Source organism: Chanodichthys erythropterus, chromosome 3 (genome assembly GCF_024489055.1).
Source record: "Chanodichthys erythropterus isolate Z2021 chromosome 3, ASM2448905v1, whole genome shotgun sequence".
NCBI classification, from domain to species: domain Eukaryota; kingdom Metazoa; phylum Chordata; class Actinopteri; order Cypriniformes; family Xenocyprididae; genus Chanodichthys; species Chanodichthys erythropterus.
In genome coordinates this window covers 42,605,425-42,622,303 of record NC_090223.1, presented here as the reverse complement: position 1 = coordinate 42,622,303, position 16,879 = coordinate 42,605,425, and the positions used below count along the sequence as shown (strand labels likewise).

General features: G+C 35.4%; 1 protein-coding gene across 3 annotated transcripts in view; it reads left to right on the top strand.

The window, feature by feature from the left end:
- The window catches only part of llgl1 (LLGL scribble cell polarity complex component 1), a 46,350-nt gene that overhangs the window by 3,383 nt on the left and 26,088 nt on the right, over positions 1-16,879 (top strand). The window lies entirely within an intron of this gene.

Genomic DNA, 16,879 nt, shown 5'->3' with positions numbered 1-16,879 from the left:
CTTGCTTTTTTTTTCCTGAGATGGAAGCTGAGATACGGGCAGGATCAGTGATATTATGGTGATTGTGATGGTACAGTGCAGGTCTTTGAGCTTTAGGAGGCTGGTAGTGTCAGGCACGGCCCAGCTGAGAGACGCTCAGTCTGCAGCCTCGACTCACTCTGTGGGGAGGGTGGTAGCTGAGAACGGCCCGATCTGACAACCTGCCACTCACCAGATCTGAGCGAATATCTGTCAGCACCTAGAAGCTAATGCCTCGTCCGTCAGACAAGATGACTCAGGATGGAGAGAAGACAGAGACCGGTTGGGTGTAAATAAAGGGTTGAGTAATGAGAGATAGCTTTGAAGGCATTTGGTTGGGTGTTGAAGGGGGTGTGATGAGAGATCAAAGTTTGGTTTACCCAGTCTGACTCCATCCTTATTAAAACTGGAAGTCTTTGAATAACATTTGGGAATATAGCATTAGCTTAGTGTTTTTCAGTTTCTCTTTTTTCTTTTCTTCTCTTTTTTTTTTTTTTTTTTCTTCGGCATTAAGAGTTCTTTTTGAGAGATTTATTAGTTCTGTTCAGACGTTTCCTTGTGACTTTTTTTTTTTCATGACCCCTTTTTTTTTTTTTTTTTTCTTTTTTTTACAAGGAAAGCAAAATTATTTGGTGTCATGCTATTTTGTTTTGTGCTGAATTCTGCAGAATGGATTTAAATGTTAAAATTATGCTAAAACATATTCAAATTCGCCAAAATATATGTAATAAACCAGGGGTTCTTAAAGTGTTTACTTTTATGATATAGGACCCAGATAGAGAGTATGATCAATCTCAAGAGACCCACTGAAAAATAGTGAAATATGAGGGGAAAAATGCAGTTATCCTCTTGTAGTTAACTTTTTTTTTTTAACTTCCCCTTGTCAAATTATATTAAGTGGTAGACCTATTTATCAAATTCATTGCATTATTATATTATATTTTGAATTAATTTTACTTAATATTTACTAAATTAGAAATAATTTGAAAATTTATTAGATAAAAAAAAAATAATTTGAACTTCAATGATAAATTAGTGAAATAAACACTACTTTATACGGGAACTTGTTGATTCTGTAATCCTATTATATTACTTTTCACTAACTGGTTTAAAAATATGAACAAAAAGGAAGTTAACACTAAAAAACAGGGCACTTAGTAATGGTCATATAATATATAACATTTTTATTTAATATAATAGAATATATAAAGTCTGTCGATCTCTAGTGGCAGCTGAACTCTCCACATCTTATTCTCACAGACCGAGCGTTCGTGCAGGCTACAAATGCACACTAAAGAAGATCTCACATCTGAATTCGACCAAGTCCTTAAGGTTTGCGAAATTCAATGCTTATTAGATATTCAAAGACTTGTTTAAATGATACAAAGGTGTATATGCTGAATGCTAATTGTGGATGAGAAAGGGACAGTGATATTATAGTGTTTGCCATTCTATTAGTGATGATAAAAAAACAAATGCTATAATACTGTTTCATATATCATTTAGTTTCTTTGGTTAACAGATCTATCTAATAAGATATTATTATACCATGTGCTCAGGCCCTGGCATTCTCAACGCTGTGAAAATAAGTCTGTCGTGTCAAACTAAAAGTCCCCAATGCCGGTAGTTAAAAAATGCCAAGTATCAGTCTTGGCTATACATCGGTTGACCACTAGTAAATACATAAGTTATGCTAAGCTCAAGCATGTTTGCTTGACGTGCCATTCTCGTGTTACGCAGCACATTTGAGCTTCCGCAAGACGATTGTTTGCGCGCATCAAATAGGTTCGGTTGAGCTTCTTTTTATGTTTGCTGATCAATGTTTATATGTGAGTAAAAGCCTAAATTAAATCTGTTCATCATAAATAGCAATCGAGTCTCTTCAGAAAATTTTGATCTAAACCATAGTCCAATTATTTGGACTAATTAATTTGGATTAGTTTTACCATCTCTTTATGAACTTTTTGAAGCGTCAAAGTGGTAGTTACATAGCTGTCTATGGAGAAACAGAAAGCTCTCAGATTTCATCAAAAATATCTTAATTTGTGCTCTAAAGATGAATGAAAGTCTTACGGGTGTGGAACGGCATGAGGGTGAGTAATTAATGAGACAATTTTCATTTTTGGGTGAACTAACCCTTTTAAGCGATGTGGAGACCCAGTGATTCATGGGTAAGCTTGGGCTGAATCAATAGCCATAATCTGCTGGATCAAAAAACTAGCAAGATCTTTATGAACAACTTATTTATTGAATACAGGATACAGTCAAGTCCAGAATTTTATCAGTTCCTGGAGTTATTTGATTAAGCTGTCAGTGCTTTCTTCATTAGTTGAGAAAAAACTGGAACTCTTCTGTGGTTTTGATAAGCTCCATTTTATCTGGATTGGTTCCAGCTCCAGATGTGTGGTTTACACATCAAAGGCTAGATTGCTGTGATGTGCATAGCTCTAGCCCCGGTCATCCTGATGTCAGATGCCAGAATGGCACAATCTGAAGTGCGTCTGATCAAGGGTGCTGTCATCAGAGTTTGTCCTGTGCAAAGCGGTTAACAGAAGCTCTGATACATTCACTTATTATGTGACAAAGCCATTAACCATACCAGTGAAAAAAGCTGGTTTAAAGTTCTTGAAGATGAAGTGTGCAGTTTTTCTTTCTGATAACATTCTTTCTCCTATTGCGGTTTAATAGAGTGTTGCAGGGATAATGTTCTTTTGTTGGCCAAAACTTGAAAACGAGCATTTTAGCACTTCTGATTTCATCAACCTTAAGTCAGTGGATTATTATTATTTTTTTTTTGTACAGGTTTATGGTTAAATGCTCAAAATAAGGTCTTTGGTTAAAACAAGCTCAAGATACTCCCCACTCGTGATTTTATTCAGCTTTTACTGGACTTGAAAAAGGCAGTTGCTAACAAATGACTAAATGGGACAGAGGTTGTCAGACATTAAACGTCGCCTACTCACTATTCCTTTTTACAGCCTCGTTGGGTTTATCGTGGGGTTTGTTTGGTTGGGTTTATCGCACTCATGATTTTTTCAAACTTTAAGGGAATTTTTTTTTTTTTTTTTTTAATGAAGACTGAAAGAGTTGTTGTAATCTCAGTGATGGTGACTTTGAAGTCATGTGACTGTGGTGTAGTGTCTTTATAGCCTATGTGTTTAATTTTGCAGATTGTATTTAGGCTTCAAAATTAATTTGAAGATTGTTACAAAACATGTAAGAATCAAACTTTTGTCGGTCACAGAGCTTATTTTGTGCAATAATCCAAAAGCCAATGGAGAATTTTTTTCGAGAAAATAAAGGTGATGCTAACTTCCGCGTTGGCCTACAAAGTACGTCATCACTGCAACACTCTTTATCCCGACAGGTATTAGGAAGTCCCTTTCCCAAAACCTACGAATAACTTACTGTTTAACCAAACAATGGAAGACAGGGTATATGGGAAAAACTGTAGGGAAATGGCTGACTATTAACTGTTTTTATGCCGTTACTCGTACGGCAATTTTTAATCATAACCTTTAAAATCCAGCTGTTGTTTTTATGAGCCAATAATATTGATCCTCTGAAGGCTTGCGTTTTAAATTGGATATTTACAGTTGCCTTTTGTTTCTTGGCCTCAGTTTAGTGAGCATTCAATGTAATTTAAGCTTGTCTGATCATAAATGTGTCTCTGCTGCAACCACAAATTGAGGCGCATTGGTTGGGACTATATTTTAAAGCTAAAGGGGAGGACAGACAAGGGGTAAGAGTGGAAAGTAATGATACTGCCGGGACCGAGGAGCTATTGGAAGTGCCGGATTCACTCCTAAAGAATGCATGTGGCTGTGCCCTAAGTTCAGCCTCTGCTGTAAGAGGACATTCCTCTGCACTGTTGTTGCCAGTCCTTGTCTCAAAGACATCTTTTGAAATGGTTTCCCGGGTCACCGCTGGAGCAGGCTGGTAATCAGGATGTGCTTCAGATTTTAGTAGCGACAGCTTTTGTGATTGACAGTGTCTGGCAGGCTGAGCGATGTAACTGTCAGAAATGCTGCTGCTGTTGTTGATTATGATTATGCAGAAATGAGGTGCTGTCCCCAAAATGAATTTCATCCTCTTACATCCTCTTGTTTACTTGGCACACCTTAGAGCTCATTAACCTAATCGAACAGGCGCCATTATCACAGTCATTATGAATGATCTTACTGCTGCAACAAAAAGAGGTCAAACTTGGGGGTGTGACGAGACCGTTAGCTCACGAGACGAGACATGAGATTGGGTTCATGGGAACGAGGCAAGATTTTTAAGAAATCCTCAATGATAGAAAAGGTTCATTTGAAATGTTTTAACTAATCATCTTGTAATGAATGTCATTTCATTTCTACTTTCTGAGTATGAATTATCATATAAAGTAAAATACAACAATACTCAAGCACTGTAAAAAGTTTTGCCACAAACTCAACTGAGTTTTCTCCTGAATGATTTCAGTCTCTGAATTCAGACCTTAGTAGGGCCCTATGAAATCCATTTTATTTTTCCCAAATTCCGTTTTTTCCGTTTTAATTTTTCTGGATTACGTTTTTTTTTCCGTTTTATTTATTTTTTGACTTAATTTTAATGGTTAAATAACATTTTAGTAATAAAAAAGCATGTCTAATTAATTGAAATAATGAATCTTGTTCAATTTACCAACAGTGTAATAAGTTTAACAAAAAAATTACTTTACTATTATTGTTTAAAAATATATTTTAATAATTTATTGTTAAATTAATTTTTATCTAAATTCTACTGTACAACAGTAATATGTTTCTGTCAAGTTAAATCGAACCTTTATTTTGACGGTTTGCCTAGAGCTTTGAGTTTCTCTGTGTTTATGACGGTAGTTTTCTCAAACGAAGCATTTAAATGCTGATGAAGGGACTTTTCAGAGCAGCTCTGGAGATGAATTTGTGCGTTCATATAGTGAGGCGACAGAGGACGAAAATACCACAAGCGTCGCATGTGCTTCAGCGTGTACTGAAGTGTACTGACCTGCTTTTAATTCATTCATCAATAATTTGACACATTCTGTGACATTCCGCTTTATATAGTAAATTCCGTTTTTATGACTGGATTCCGTGATCGCGGAAATTATAGGGCCCTACCTTAGAACTGTACGTGATTTATGAGCTTCTACAACTTTTGACCTCCTAACTGAACTCCTTTCCACAAATTGATCATAGAAATAAAAACGGTATAAATAACTCATGATTAAAAGTTTTCTCTTAGTCTTAAGTGCAAACAATAAGTACAACCATAATCAAAGTACTTTCTCAATATTCAAAGTGCAAATAGAGACCAAATTTTTCTTCAAGCATGATCCAGATCTGAGAGATGGCTACAACTACACAGCCCAGCCTAAGATGGCTTTCATATTGGGAGATATTTGCATGCATCAGGGAGCCGCTTTCAAAATGTGGGTTATTGAATTCGTATTTGAAAGCACGCTCGCGTTTTACTTTCGCTTTCGATTTTGCAATCACACATACTCAGAGCAGCTTAGCTCTGCCGTTCCCTGTTCAATGTACGTATGCAGCTTGTGTTGGATGAGCTGGATTGAATTAAATTGATCGTTGTCCAACTGAATTAAATTGTCATTTAGCTTTTTATAGAGATAAAAACCGTGGAGGCGTAATATAAACGTAGCGTTGGCATATTCTATCCTGATTTCTCCTTCACACTCCGTCATGGCAATATTGCAAGACAACTTTACACTTCGAGAAATCTCGTCACAATTTAATTAGGGGTGTAAGATGATATCGATACACGTGAATATCACAATATTATGTTTAGCAATACTGTATTGATTCTCAAAAACACTGTATTCGTATTTATTTATTTACATCAAAGATTTGTGTCTTTGGGTTCGGTTTAAACCACAGACTGTATAAAAACCCAACCGCTAGATGTCAGTGTTATTTCAGAACGTCAACTGACGCAGAGCCGGTGAAGCGTAAGGTGTGTGCATAGCTAGCCTTAGCATTAGCAAACCCAGCTCACAGGAGCCACTGCCGCGGTTCAGCTCCCACGCACTTTCTTTTGTTAAACTGCTATATTGTGAAACTTTAAAACGTATAACAATCCTGCAATCACTTTACTATTTTAAATAGTGATTTTAAATTTTATTATTTTAAATGCAAATGATTCTGTATTCATTAAAAAAATTGTTCGATTTTATGCATATGTATTTTTTTTTTTTTTTTTTTTTCTTTTTTTTTTTCTAAAATTAGATCCTCTTTCTAAAAAAAAAAAAAAACGCAATATATCGTAACCCCTGTATCATGATGCGTATCGTATTGCCAGATTCTTGGCAATACACAGCCCTAATTTTAATCTTGCAGCAAGAGATCTCGTCACACCCCTACTTATGTTTCATGCCAACTTTAAAGTACAGTTATTCTCCATTATCATTATTATGGGGGTTAAAAGAATTAGAGTAGAACCAATTGCACATATTAATCTCGGCACACCATGCACAACCATGAAATATTTCTTTCTAATTCTTAATGTCATATTCATCTATTGTAAGTTGTTTTCTCAGTCAGGCGCAGTATAGCTCAGTGTGAAAAGATAAGATTCTATGCATACAGATCCAATCTGTTTTCTTCTCGGAGCAGCATTGCTGCAGCTCTCTCTGATCTGAGTCCGGAAGCTTGCATCTATGCTGCTGCAAACACTCAAACATTTGTCTGGTCTGGAGGCATAGACTTATCACAACTTTTACTTTGGCAGATTGCTTCATGAAAGACAGATACTCTCACATTTCACCTTCCCACATAGGGATCTCCTCTCTTCTGATTGAACACAGCTGAGGAAACACTCCAGTTCCTCCTCATTGGTTCATTCATAACTTTTCTCTTTTGCTGAAGCTGCTGCTTCTTCCTGATGGTTTTAGATGGTGTTGCTGAAGGAAATTTAAATGTCTCTTTGCATATCTTTTCTCTCATGTGTCTCAGCCTAAAGCCATTAGTATTCTGTTGTGAGCCTCATGGACACACACAGGGAGCTCAAAATCAGTCCCCTTCCCCCCTTTGTAGTACACTTCTCTGGCCGGTAAGCAATCTATAGACCTTTTGGAAACTCAAATAGTGAAGAAGACTCATTGAAATCTGTTTAATGCTCATTGCTGCCAAACATTCCACTTAAAGGGCCAGTTTAATTACGAATTGTGGCAAGTTACTGGAGGGGAAAGGGTTTGCTTGTGGCTTCTTTATAATGACCTTAGTCTGGTTTGGAAATAAGCAGAACAGATGCAGGAATCTCCTTCCAGTTTGTCTAATCAGTTGTGACATGAACTGAAAATGGCCATGCACTATGGGTAAAACAAAGTTCACGGTTTGTTCTTTGTTACTGAAACTGCAGTTTCTAGAAATGCAAAGCCAAAGTTCAGCTGAAGCTGCTGTATGTCAAAAGTTTCGTCACTTGCCTTTTTTTTTTTTTTTTTTTTTTTTTTTTTAGATGGTTTACAGGAAGGAATTTCTAATTTCATTCATATGTATCTCAAATCAGATTATATTTTTAATTAATCTATGAGCGTACCAAGTGTCTTTAGAACATTTTATGTTTTATATCTCAAAAGTGGTGGATGCTTTTACATTTTAGCATAAACAGACTGGGTTTAATCCATCATTCAATGACTCATTCAACTGGACCTTTTAAGAGAAAACCCCCATAATTACTTAGGTTTTGTCTCTTCAATATAGGACAACGTATGTTTACTGCATTAGACTTCGGACACAATGTCTGCTGTTTGTCACTATTCAGACCGTGAAATTGCATTATCCTTTGCTAACTTGTTGTTAGCGCTTGAGTGAGTAATTGTCGAGCATTGTTGGGAGTATGTGTAGAGGAGATGGCCAGCGTAGGCCCTCAGAGAGTGTGTTTGGCTTATGTTGTGAGAGCAGTCTGGGGCCCAGGAAGGGAGTTCTGATTGTTATATGACTTTGACATGTTAAAACTCTTTTTGTGGTAATGGAGAGGGTGGAGAGCATCTATAGTGTGGCTTAATATTTATGCTGTTTAGAGCATGATGAATTAATGTTTAAGGCAGTTATTTTAAAGCTATATTTTCCCTTGTGAAAAAGCAGTACACTTGTGCACTTCAAATCAGTATATCAATCATATAATATTAATGAAACAAAAGGCTGAAAACTTACATGAAATTACTGTTTATTAATCTACTTAAGTAGTGCTTTTAAAAAGTACACTTTGTAATGTACTTAAGTGTCCATTAAAGAATAAGAGCTTATAATAAAAGTTTCTTAATATCGAATACACTAGTTTATTCGATATTATTACACTTTAAAGTTAATGTTTTAAACTTACTAAATTGCAACTTCATTACAAATGTGTAATTACAAATATATTTAAATACATGCCATACAAGCTTCAATAGAAATTACATATATAGTTTACTATAAATGCTTGTCGGTACATTTCAGTACACTTTAATCATATTTCAAGACAATAGAATCATGAAATTACATTCAAATGTACTTGTCTTACTTATGAGGGTCAAAAAATCACTCTAAAGTTCAGGAAAAAATGGAACTGGCGCTGTGTTCGTTCCGTAACTTGAATAGGGAAGGCTTAGGACAGTGGTTCCCAAAATTTTTAGCTTGGAGTTCCCCCTGAAGGGATCACCATCCTTCTGTGTTTTTTTTTTTTTTTTTTTTTTTTTTTAGCTTTATGAATAAAATAAATAATGTTTTAAATAAAAAATGTCCAATAGAGAAATATGCAATGATGGTAAAACTAAGTAAAACTTTTAAATATTAAACTAAAACCGCCAGTAGGTGGCAGCAAGTCACTGTTTTTATGAGTGAGTCATCGAGTCATTCGTTCAGTAACAAAGCAAGTGGCTGTGAATGAATCATTGAATCATTGACTCTCACGATTCGTTCAAATCCGCAGAATTGTTCGTAAAAAAAACACAGACGTGTGTTGTAGTTCTGCTCTGGTTTTCGTTAGAACTATTATTTCATTGCAAAATAGAGTAAATACTGACAGTACTGTGTTTAAAATTTACGTTTTATTTTTTGACCAGTTTTATAATAATGGCACATTTGCAGTCATGTGGATGTTTGGGAACAACTGCATTCTTGCTCGTTATCATCATTAAATACATCTCACACAAGGTATGTTTTTGTATCGGAGAACGTTTGTGTCTTAAATCGAAATTAATCCATTATCTGTGTCTATATTTGTTCTTCATGCGAGTAAGTGCTAAATCCCCACTTTTACAAAGGTGCATTGTTGAGAATGACAGTAATTTAGCGCGATTTAAGGCAGCAGATTCGGCACGCAATCTATCATGTGCATGCTGCTTGTTTTACAGTCTATGGTGGATACAGTAACTTTTGACAGCAGGGTCAATATATAATTGAGGGAGTTTTCATGTCCATGAGATTTATCTCGCAAACATGATTATTAAAATAAAATTTTAAAAGTCTTCAGTGTTCTTCATGATCTTGTCTTTACAAATTTCATAGTTAATTATTATGGAAATAATCATATATTTATAAAAATTTACTAGATATCCCTAAAATGTCAACTAAATAACCGTCCGAAATGAATTACAACCACAATCTCATTACCTAAAAAAACATTTAAAAAACTTATTTAAAAACAGTTTTAATTATATTATTTACATTAAGTTGAAGTAATTGTGAACAATGTGTCTTTTTGGGCAATATGTCACATTTTCAATAGAAATTGACAAATTGAATATATGTCCGAGAAGTCGCTGTCATCTAAGTTACCCATAGCAAATACACCCCTCAAGGAAGAGTGTGTTTTCCAAATCACATGACCTGCTCCACATGATGTCATTTCCTCCTGAAAAGAAAACTAGCAAGACTCCAAGGTATGTTCTCCCTCCACATTTTCAGTTATTTCACCTAAAGTAGTGCTTAGGGCAAATGTGTACTTATCATATGTCAACAATGTTACTACAATGAATTCATAAATAACTTTGAATTTCAATTCAACTCAGTTGTACATATACTATTTAGAAGAACCTCTCCGTAAAATGCCATGTGGTGTCTGGTGCTAGGCAACCATTTTGATTTTATCCCTAAAAACAACAAAAATGTCAACTAAGTTACCAGTCACCTATGTTACTCTGCAAAGGTAACTTAGTTGACCAAGAGTAACATAGTTGACATTCATGACATGTTCTTATAGTTTTCAGGAGTTCATTTAATATTCTAATTGTACAGTAACTATAAAATACTTTGCAATAAATATTATAAAAGTAAACTTGTTTTCAGGCAAATGCCACGATTATCTGCTGCAGAAAAGATGTGCTCAGGTTGATTCCTGCCCCACAGCACGTGACAGCATGTCATGTTGAAATAAAAAGAGATGTGTGGGAAGATATTGCCAAATCATATCTTACAGTTTTTCTCCATTGGTTTGGCTCATTTCTTGAAACAGAAATTACATTCTCAAAACTACATGGACAAACCTCTAAACCACTTGGCAATTGTTCACAACAGAATTGAATTTCTCATTCATTTTGCAAATTGCAAATGTCTAAGTACATGTCTCAATGTCTCACTACATCTTTGCAAATGATTAAGTACAGGTAGCCTACATTTAGCACAATTTCCAAGTGAATAGATCTTGTTGATCTAAACTGATTGTCGATTCTCAGTCTAATGGTTGTTTGCTCCAAAACGTGTCAGCGTCATTTCATTGTATAAGTCATCACACGCACAATAGTTTGTTCAATTGTCAAAATTAGTCAAGAACATAATACCATGAATACCATATATGAATCCTTGGAACATTTGATAAATTATTACAGCAATTGACAATCAGGTGAAACTAGAACTTGACTAACATGTAACATGTAAGTCAGTTACTGGTTGTCCATCATTATAACTTTTTTACAATTAAGCAGTTGTTCCCAAACTTGTTTGGCTTCAGTACCCACTTTACCTCACTTGTGTATCCAGGTAATCCAGGTATGAAAGTATTTGACTTATCTGACTTCAACATTTTGCCTAAAAACTGCAGCTTACTGTATGATGCAATTATCATTATAATCCTTATTTTGAAGAATATAACATACAATAAGAAAAAGGGTCAAAGAGCTGCAATTAGTGCCTCCCATGTAAATGTAATACTGTGGGTTTTACTGTAACATTTCAGTAAGTCTAGTCATTGATGATTTTCCCCCTCCCCTTTCTGTCAAATACCCCCTGTAGTACCTCTGCATAGGGCTACATGTACCCCAGGTTTGGAACCACTGGAGTAGTGGCCAGTAGTATAATGAAGTTGTGGAGAACATAGAACATTCCTATGTAATTGTCTGTAATGTAGTGTATGACTCTTCTGTATGACTGATTTGATGTTTTCTTTTTTTACGCTATTGTAGAGAATAATGGCATTGGAAGGAAACGAGCGACCAGTGAAGAACTGTTAGTTGTGAAACTCCAGCTTTATTTACAGCACTATAGGCTGCATATAATTTTCATTATTTTTTGTTTGTGTGTTTATATTACAGTATATTATGCTGTATACATTTTCCTTTTACTCTGATGTATGGAAGTTACTTTATGTGTGTGAATGATAATGGTTACAATTTCCTTGGCAGTATGAGTGCAATATATGATGTCAAACCTTGGAGGCTACTCTTACCCTAAAATCCTGTCTTTTTTCAGTTTTACACACAATTGTATTCCGTTAGCTAGACAAAAACTGTACAGTAACCATTGTCAGTGAAGGACTGGACTAAGACTGAAAGGTGGACATGAGGGATATTTGCCATAGTGACAAAACATCTAAACATTTTGACTTGCAGTGCTTACACAATGCCAAAGGAACTAAGCATTTTGGGGGCACTGACTGTTTAAATGAGAAGGAAATTTAGTTTTGACACAAACAGTTTAAACTGATGTGCGTCTGTATTTCTCCTTTATGTCATGAAATATTCAACAGGTCTTGATTAAATGCAATAAAAGATTAGCTAACATATAATAATTGATATAGTTTAGGATTGTGTTTGTTAAATACATCATCCTACTTTGTCATGTCCAGTCAACTATGTTACTTTTGTCAACTATGATACTGGGCTGTCAATTAAGTTACCATTATGTTTTTTTAAAAAATATATGTATTTCAATGGTTCCCTAATCTCCAAGTAAATATTTAGAAACTGAGTAGCTGTCAAATATATACCTCAGCATAATTTAATCAAGAAAATTATCATGAATCAAGCAGTTTGGAAACAAAATATACAGACTGGTTACTTCAGTACTTGAAATTTGGGGTTTCAATTGAACAAAATGTGTATTTTCTTAATTAATTGGGTATTTTAATTGAAAAGGTAGGTAAATAGACACATATTCTTCCAAGAGTAATGATTTTTTTAAATGTCTGCCATTTACATAAAGTTAAAACTTATAGGTTTTGTCCGTAACATAGTTGACCAAATAATGAGTAAACTTCTTGTTTTTAAAACTAAATATCTGAAATCAATTATGCCTGAGCTTGGCAATTACTAAAAACAAAATATTTCAGGGATAATTTATCAGGGAAGATAATAATATTTTGTAAATAAATATATTTTTTCCCAGAATTATTCAAACTCAAAATCTCCCACAATTATATATTGACCCAGCAAATGATGAGGTAATTTGATTAAATGTACTGGATTTATGACATTTTGGAAGATAAAATAATATTAAAATCGAGCATGTTTTTCTAAGGTAGAATTAAATGAACTACTCAGCATTTTGTTCGCGTACCCCCTTTTGTCACCTCACGTACCCCAGTTTGGGAACCACTGGCTTAGGACATACAGCGTAAGCTTTTTGAAGAATAGTGGAAGCATGTGCAAGGTGATCATTTGTGTTTTTAAAGCATATACAGTTGTATTTTTTTCAAAAATGACCAATCGTTTCGCTAGATAAGAGCCTTATTCCTCATCTGGTATCATTTAAAGCCTTTGAAGCTGCACTGAAACTGTAATTTTGACCTTCAACTGTTTGGAGGCAATTGAAGTCCACTATAAGGAGAATAATCCTGGAATGTTTTCATCAAAAACCTTAATTTCTTTTCGACTGAAGAAAGAAGGACATGAACATCTTGAATGACATGGGGGTGAATAAATTATCAGGAAATTTTATTTGAAAGTGAACTAATCCTTTAAGTTTCTGACATCACATTCAGTTCACACTTAAGTATATTCTTTTAAAGTGTTATTTAAGTATTGTTATCAGTCGGTTAGTTGGTATGCTAAAGTGTACTTTTTTTTTCACAAGGGTTACCCAAAGTGAAATTTGTTATTTACTCACAATTGTTTTTCTAAACCCCATGACCTCTTTGTAGGCCACAAAAGAGATGTTATGAAACATTTTCATGCTTCTCTTTTTTTTTTTTTTTTTTTTTTTTTTCCCATGCAATGAAAGTATGTCTCATGTCTCTTAACCAAATAACTGCTTTGGTTTATTAGATTTCTATATTAGCAATTTAAAGTAAAAATTTTCAGGTTTCTGCTCTCTGGGTTCTGTTTCTATTTGTATTGCTGAAAACTCTGTCTTCTTTGGCTTTAATATTGATCATCTTGGTCAAAATAATTTACATCTAATACTGCCATCTAATGCTATATTTGATTTTCATGGATATCATGAGGGGAAAAAATGTGATTGTAAAATGTTTTTGAGCTGATTTGGATGCCTTCACTTGTTTTAAAATTCATGTTCTTTGTGTCTTGGGAATATCAGGTTCTGTTTTGAGTGTCTGCTTGTTACTTCAATAGAAACTTTAGTATTCATGTGAGACTTGAAGCTGAGGAAAATGAATTCTGAATTCAAAAGCATTTCTGAAAGATGTTTATGAGTGGACATATGAAGGACTCTAAAGAAAGAGATTCTGAGGACAAGGACAGAAATTCCAGCGTCAAAGATGTCAAATGGGTCACGATCGGGAAGGAAAAAAAACAGGTCGCCACAAAAAGGAAATCCCTTTCTTTCTCCATGTCAACAAACCAAAACCATGCTGTGCCCTGTTCAGAGTGCAGCCATCTCATGGTTTATCTCTCCGCACCATTAGCAATGCACTGGGGTGGATGCACTGGCTCAAAAAGGAGGGCATATTGACTGTAGGAGAAGTTTTCGAGGGGAGAAAATGACAGGGCCTCTCTGTTCATGTTAATGACCTGTTGAGTAATCAGGGCTGAGTGTGAGAGAATTTACAGATGTTTCTGTTCCTCGCTCCTCTGTTTAATTCCCACACTCGACACAGGGGCCCTGCACTCCCAGCAAGCTTCACACACCTTTCCGTGTTCTGCGTTTGGACCCTCCATTGGTCCTGTACTATTCTTTTATTTTCCCTCAGTGTATTCACTTTCTCCCTTTTGATCCTCTCTTTCTCTGGCTATTGTGCAGGTGCATGATGTAATGCTTATGAATGGAGTGGAGCTAGCCAAAGGGGTCTGTCCTTGTTTTTTTTTTTTTTTTTTTTAACTGTTATTTTATGGATTGGACATTTGCGCTGATCTTTCTTTAATGCAGTCCAGTTGTTTTGGGTATATTACTTCATCATTAGAGGTTGTTTTCCTCGCATCCCTTGTCATTTTTTTTTTCTTTTTTTTCCCAAGTTTTCTGGAAGCTCAATCGGTACTGCACAGTGCTAGCAACACCAAGGTCATGAGCTTGATTACCAGGGAATACGTGTGTGTATGTATGAGTATATATAATATGATATGATATGATATGATATGAAGTTTTATGTTTGAATAATCGATTTGATAACTATCATGTATTTTGTGATCTATCATGTATCGCCACATTTGCATTCAAACTTTAATTTTGTCTGGTAAAGGACTTTCATGCAGACAAAAATCGTCATGTTTATGTCGCATAATCTATTTCTGACCGTTACCTGATAAACAACGCCATTTAAGGTGCTAACATGACCTTACACCTTATCTGGTTATTAAGCATAATTGATTTTAGATTGTTCATGTAAATGCTCTCAGTGTCACATGTTTCTTAGCTTTTGAACCTTTTCATTGTGTAGCAGTTTTGGGGCATATGAGCCTCTTCTGCAAATAACAGTATGCCTGTTCCCGTGTGACATAATAGAGATGCTGCCATGGCAACCAAGGGGACTTCAGAATGGAGCCGTTCGTCTGGGGTGCCGTTTCAAGAGCCTGGTTGTGTAAGACATTATGGGCTTGATTAGGCAGCAGCTGAAGTGGCTCTCCGAACGCTGTGTGTGAGGTGGTAGGGTGACGTGCAGCAGTGCCACACAGCCTGAGCTTTTGTTCTGGGCTCAGTCGAGCTGACGGTGTGTCCTGTGCTCCCGTCACACCATGAATGCATCTCTACTCGTTAGTCATTTTCTCTCAGCAAACTTGCTTGTGAGGTAGGGTAGGTACATTTGATTCAGACTGTTCAGAATCATCCTGTCCATTCCAACCCATTGAAAGTGAATAATATTTCATTATACTGTGAATATAATGAAAATATAAGCATTAAAATATTTATTATTTAAATATTAAAATAAAAAATATTTTAGAAGGATATTGAATATAAATATACTCACCTTGCTAGTACTGGGTTGGACCCCCTTCTGCCTTCAGAACTGCCTTATGTCTTTATGGCAGTAGATTTCAGCATTATATTATATTATGTTATAATTAATTTATATTATGTTATAATTAATATAATATAATATAATGCATGCTTTGCATAGTATACATCTTAAATAATAGTGTGCCATTCCAAACACATTCATGCTGTTTAAAATCAAGATTTTACTTTTAAAGAGCTGCTGGCCTGCTGAAGTTAGTTTTTCTGAAGATGTCTCCTCCTTCCTGCAGAGTTTGGATCATTTTTACATGGATCAGATTTGACCTAGATATCCACTCTTTTGTTATAAGAGTGGAACGCTGTGTAGTTTTGTAATGAAAAGCAGACTACAATAGTCATCCTGAAATCATTTGAGCAACAGTCTATTCAAGAAAAGCACAATCAGCTTTGCCAACTGTTGTTGATGTCAAACTGAAAAAGAGAAGTAGGGGATTTCTCTTGATTTTGGAGACATTCAGGATCAGATCGAGTGTGGGCCAATCAGAGCTATTTAGTTTTGATTTTATTTTGGCTCATTTCTTAGTGTTTAGCCCAGAGGACTGGTTAATGAGCATTATATGGTTGTAATTCCTTCCCTTAGAGAATCCTGTTTCATGAGTTTAAGTCTTTACACAGTGTTGCTGCTTGACTTTACATTTTTACTACATTCACCACGTTGTAATTTAGCTTTTTTTTTTTTGGGCTTGATTTCCCTTTAAAAAGATTGAAAGTGTACCCTGCCACCTTCAGTGCCCAGAGCAAGAATATCACAGCCTAGCTTCAACATGACAGTAACACGTGTCGCAATTGATCAATAAAATCAGTAATGAAAATAAATGAATTACATTTTTGATTAGTCAGATTTTACACAAGCAGTACTATTTTACCAAAAAACTTGTCATAAGAGAAATCAAGGGGAGGAGAGAGAGTTACTAAGAGGGAGATTTGAAGAATTACTGTAGAAAGCGAGATGGCTGAGAGACATTACAAAAGAGAAAAGGTCAGAGGAATATCACTGGAAAAACGAAGGGTTAAGACGTAGGACCCGCGTTAATCTTAGCTTGCGAACGCTGGAGAGACCTGAGCGAGTGCCTGAAAATTCTGCTCCATACGTGAGTAACATTGGTTTTGCTGTTTCACAGAACCAACATATGCTGTTTTTGTAATATTAGCTATAGTATCAGGACGGTTTTGAGTGTCATTGTTTGTCTGGAGCTGGTGTGCTGCTGATGACCAACAACCAACTCCTGCTTGTATACTGT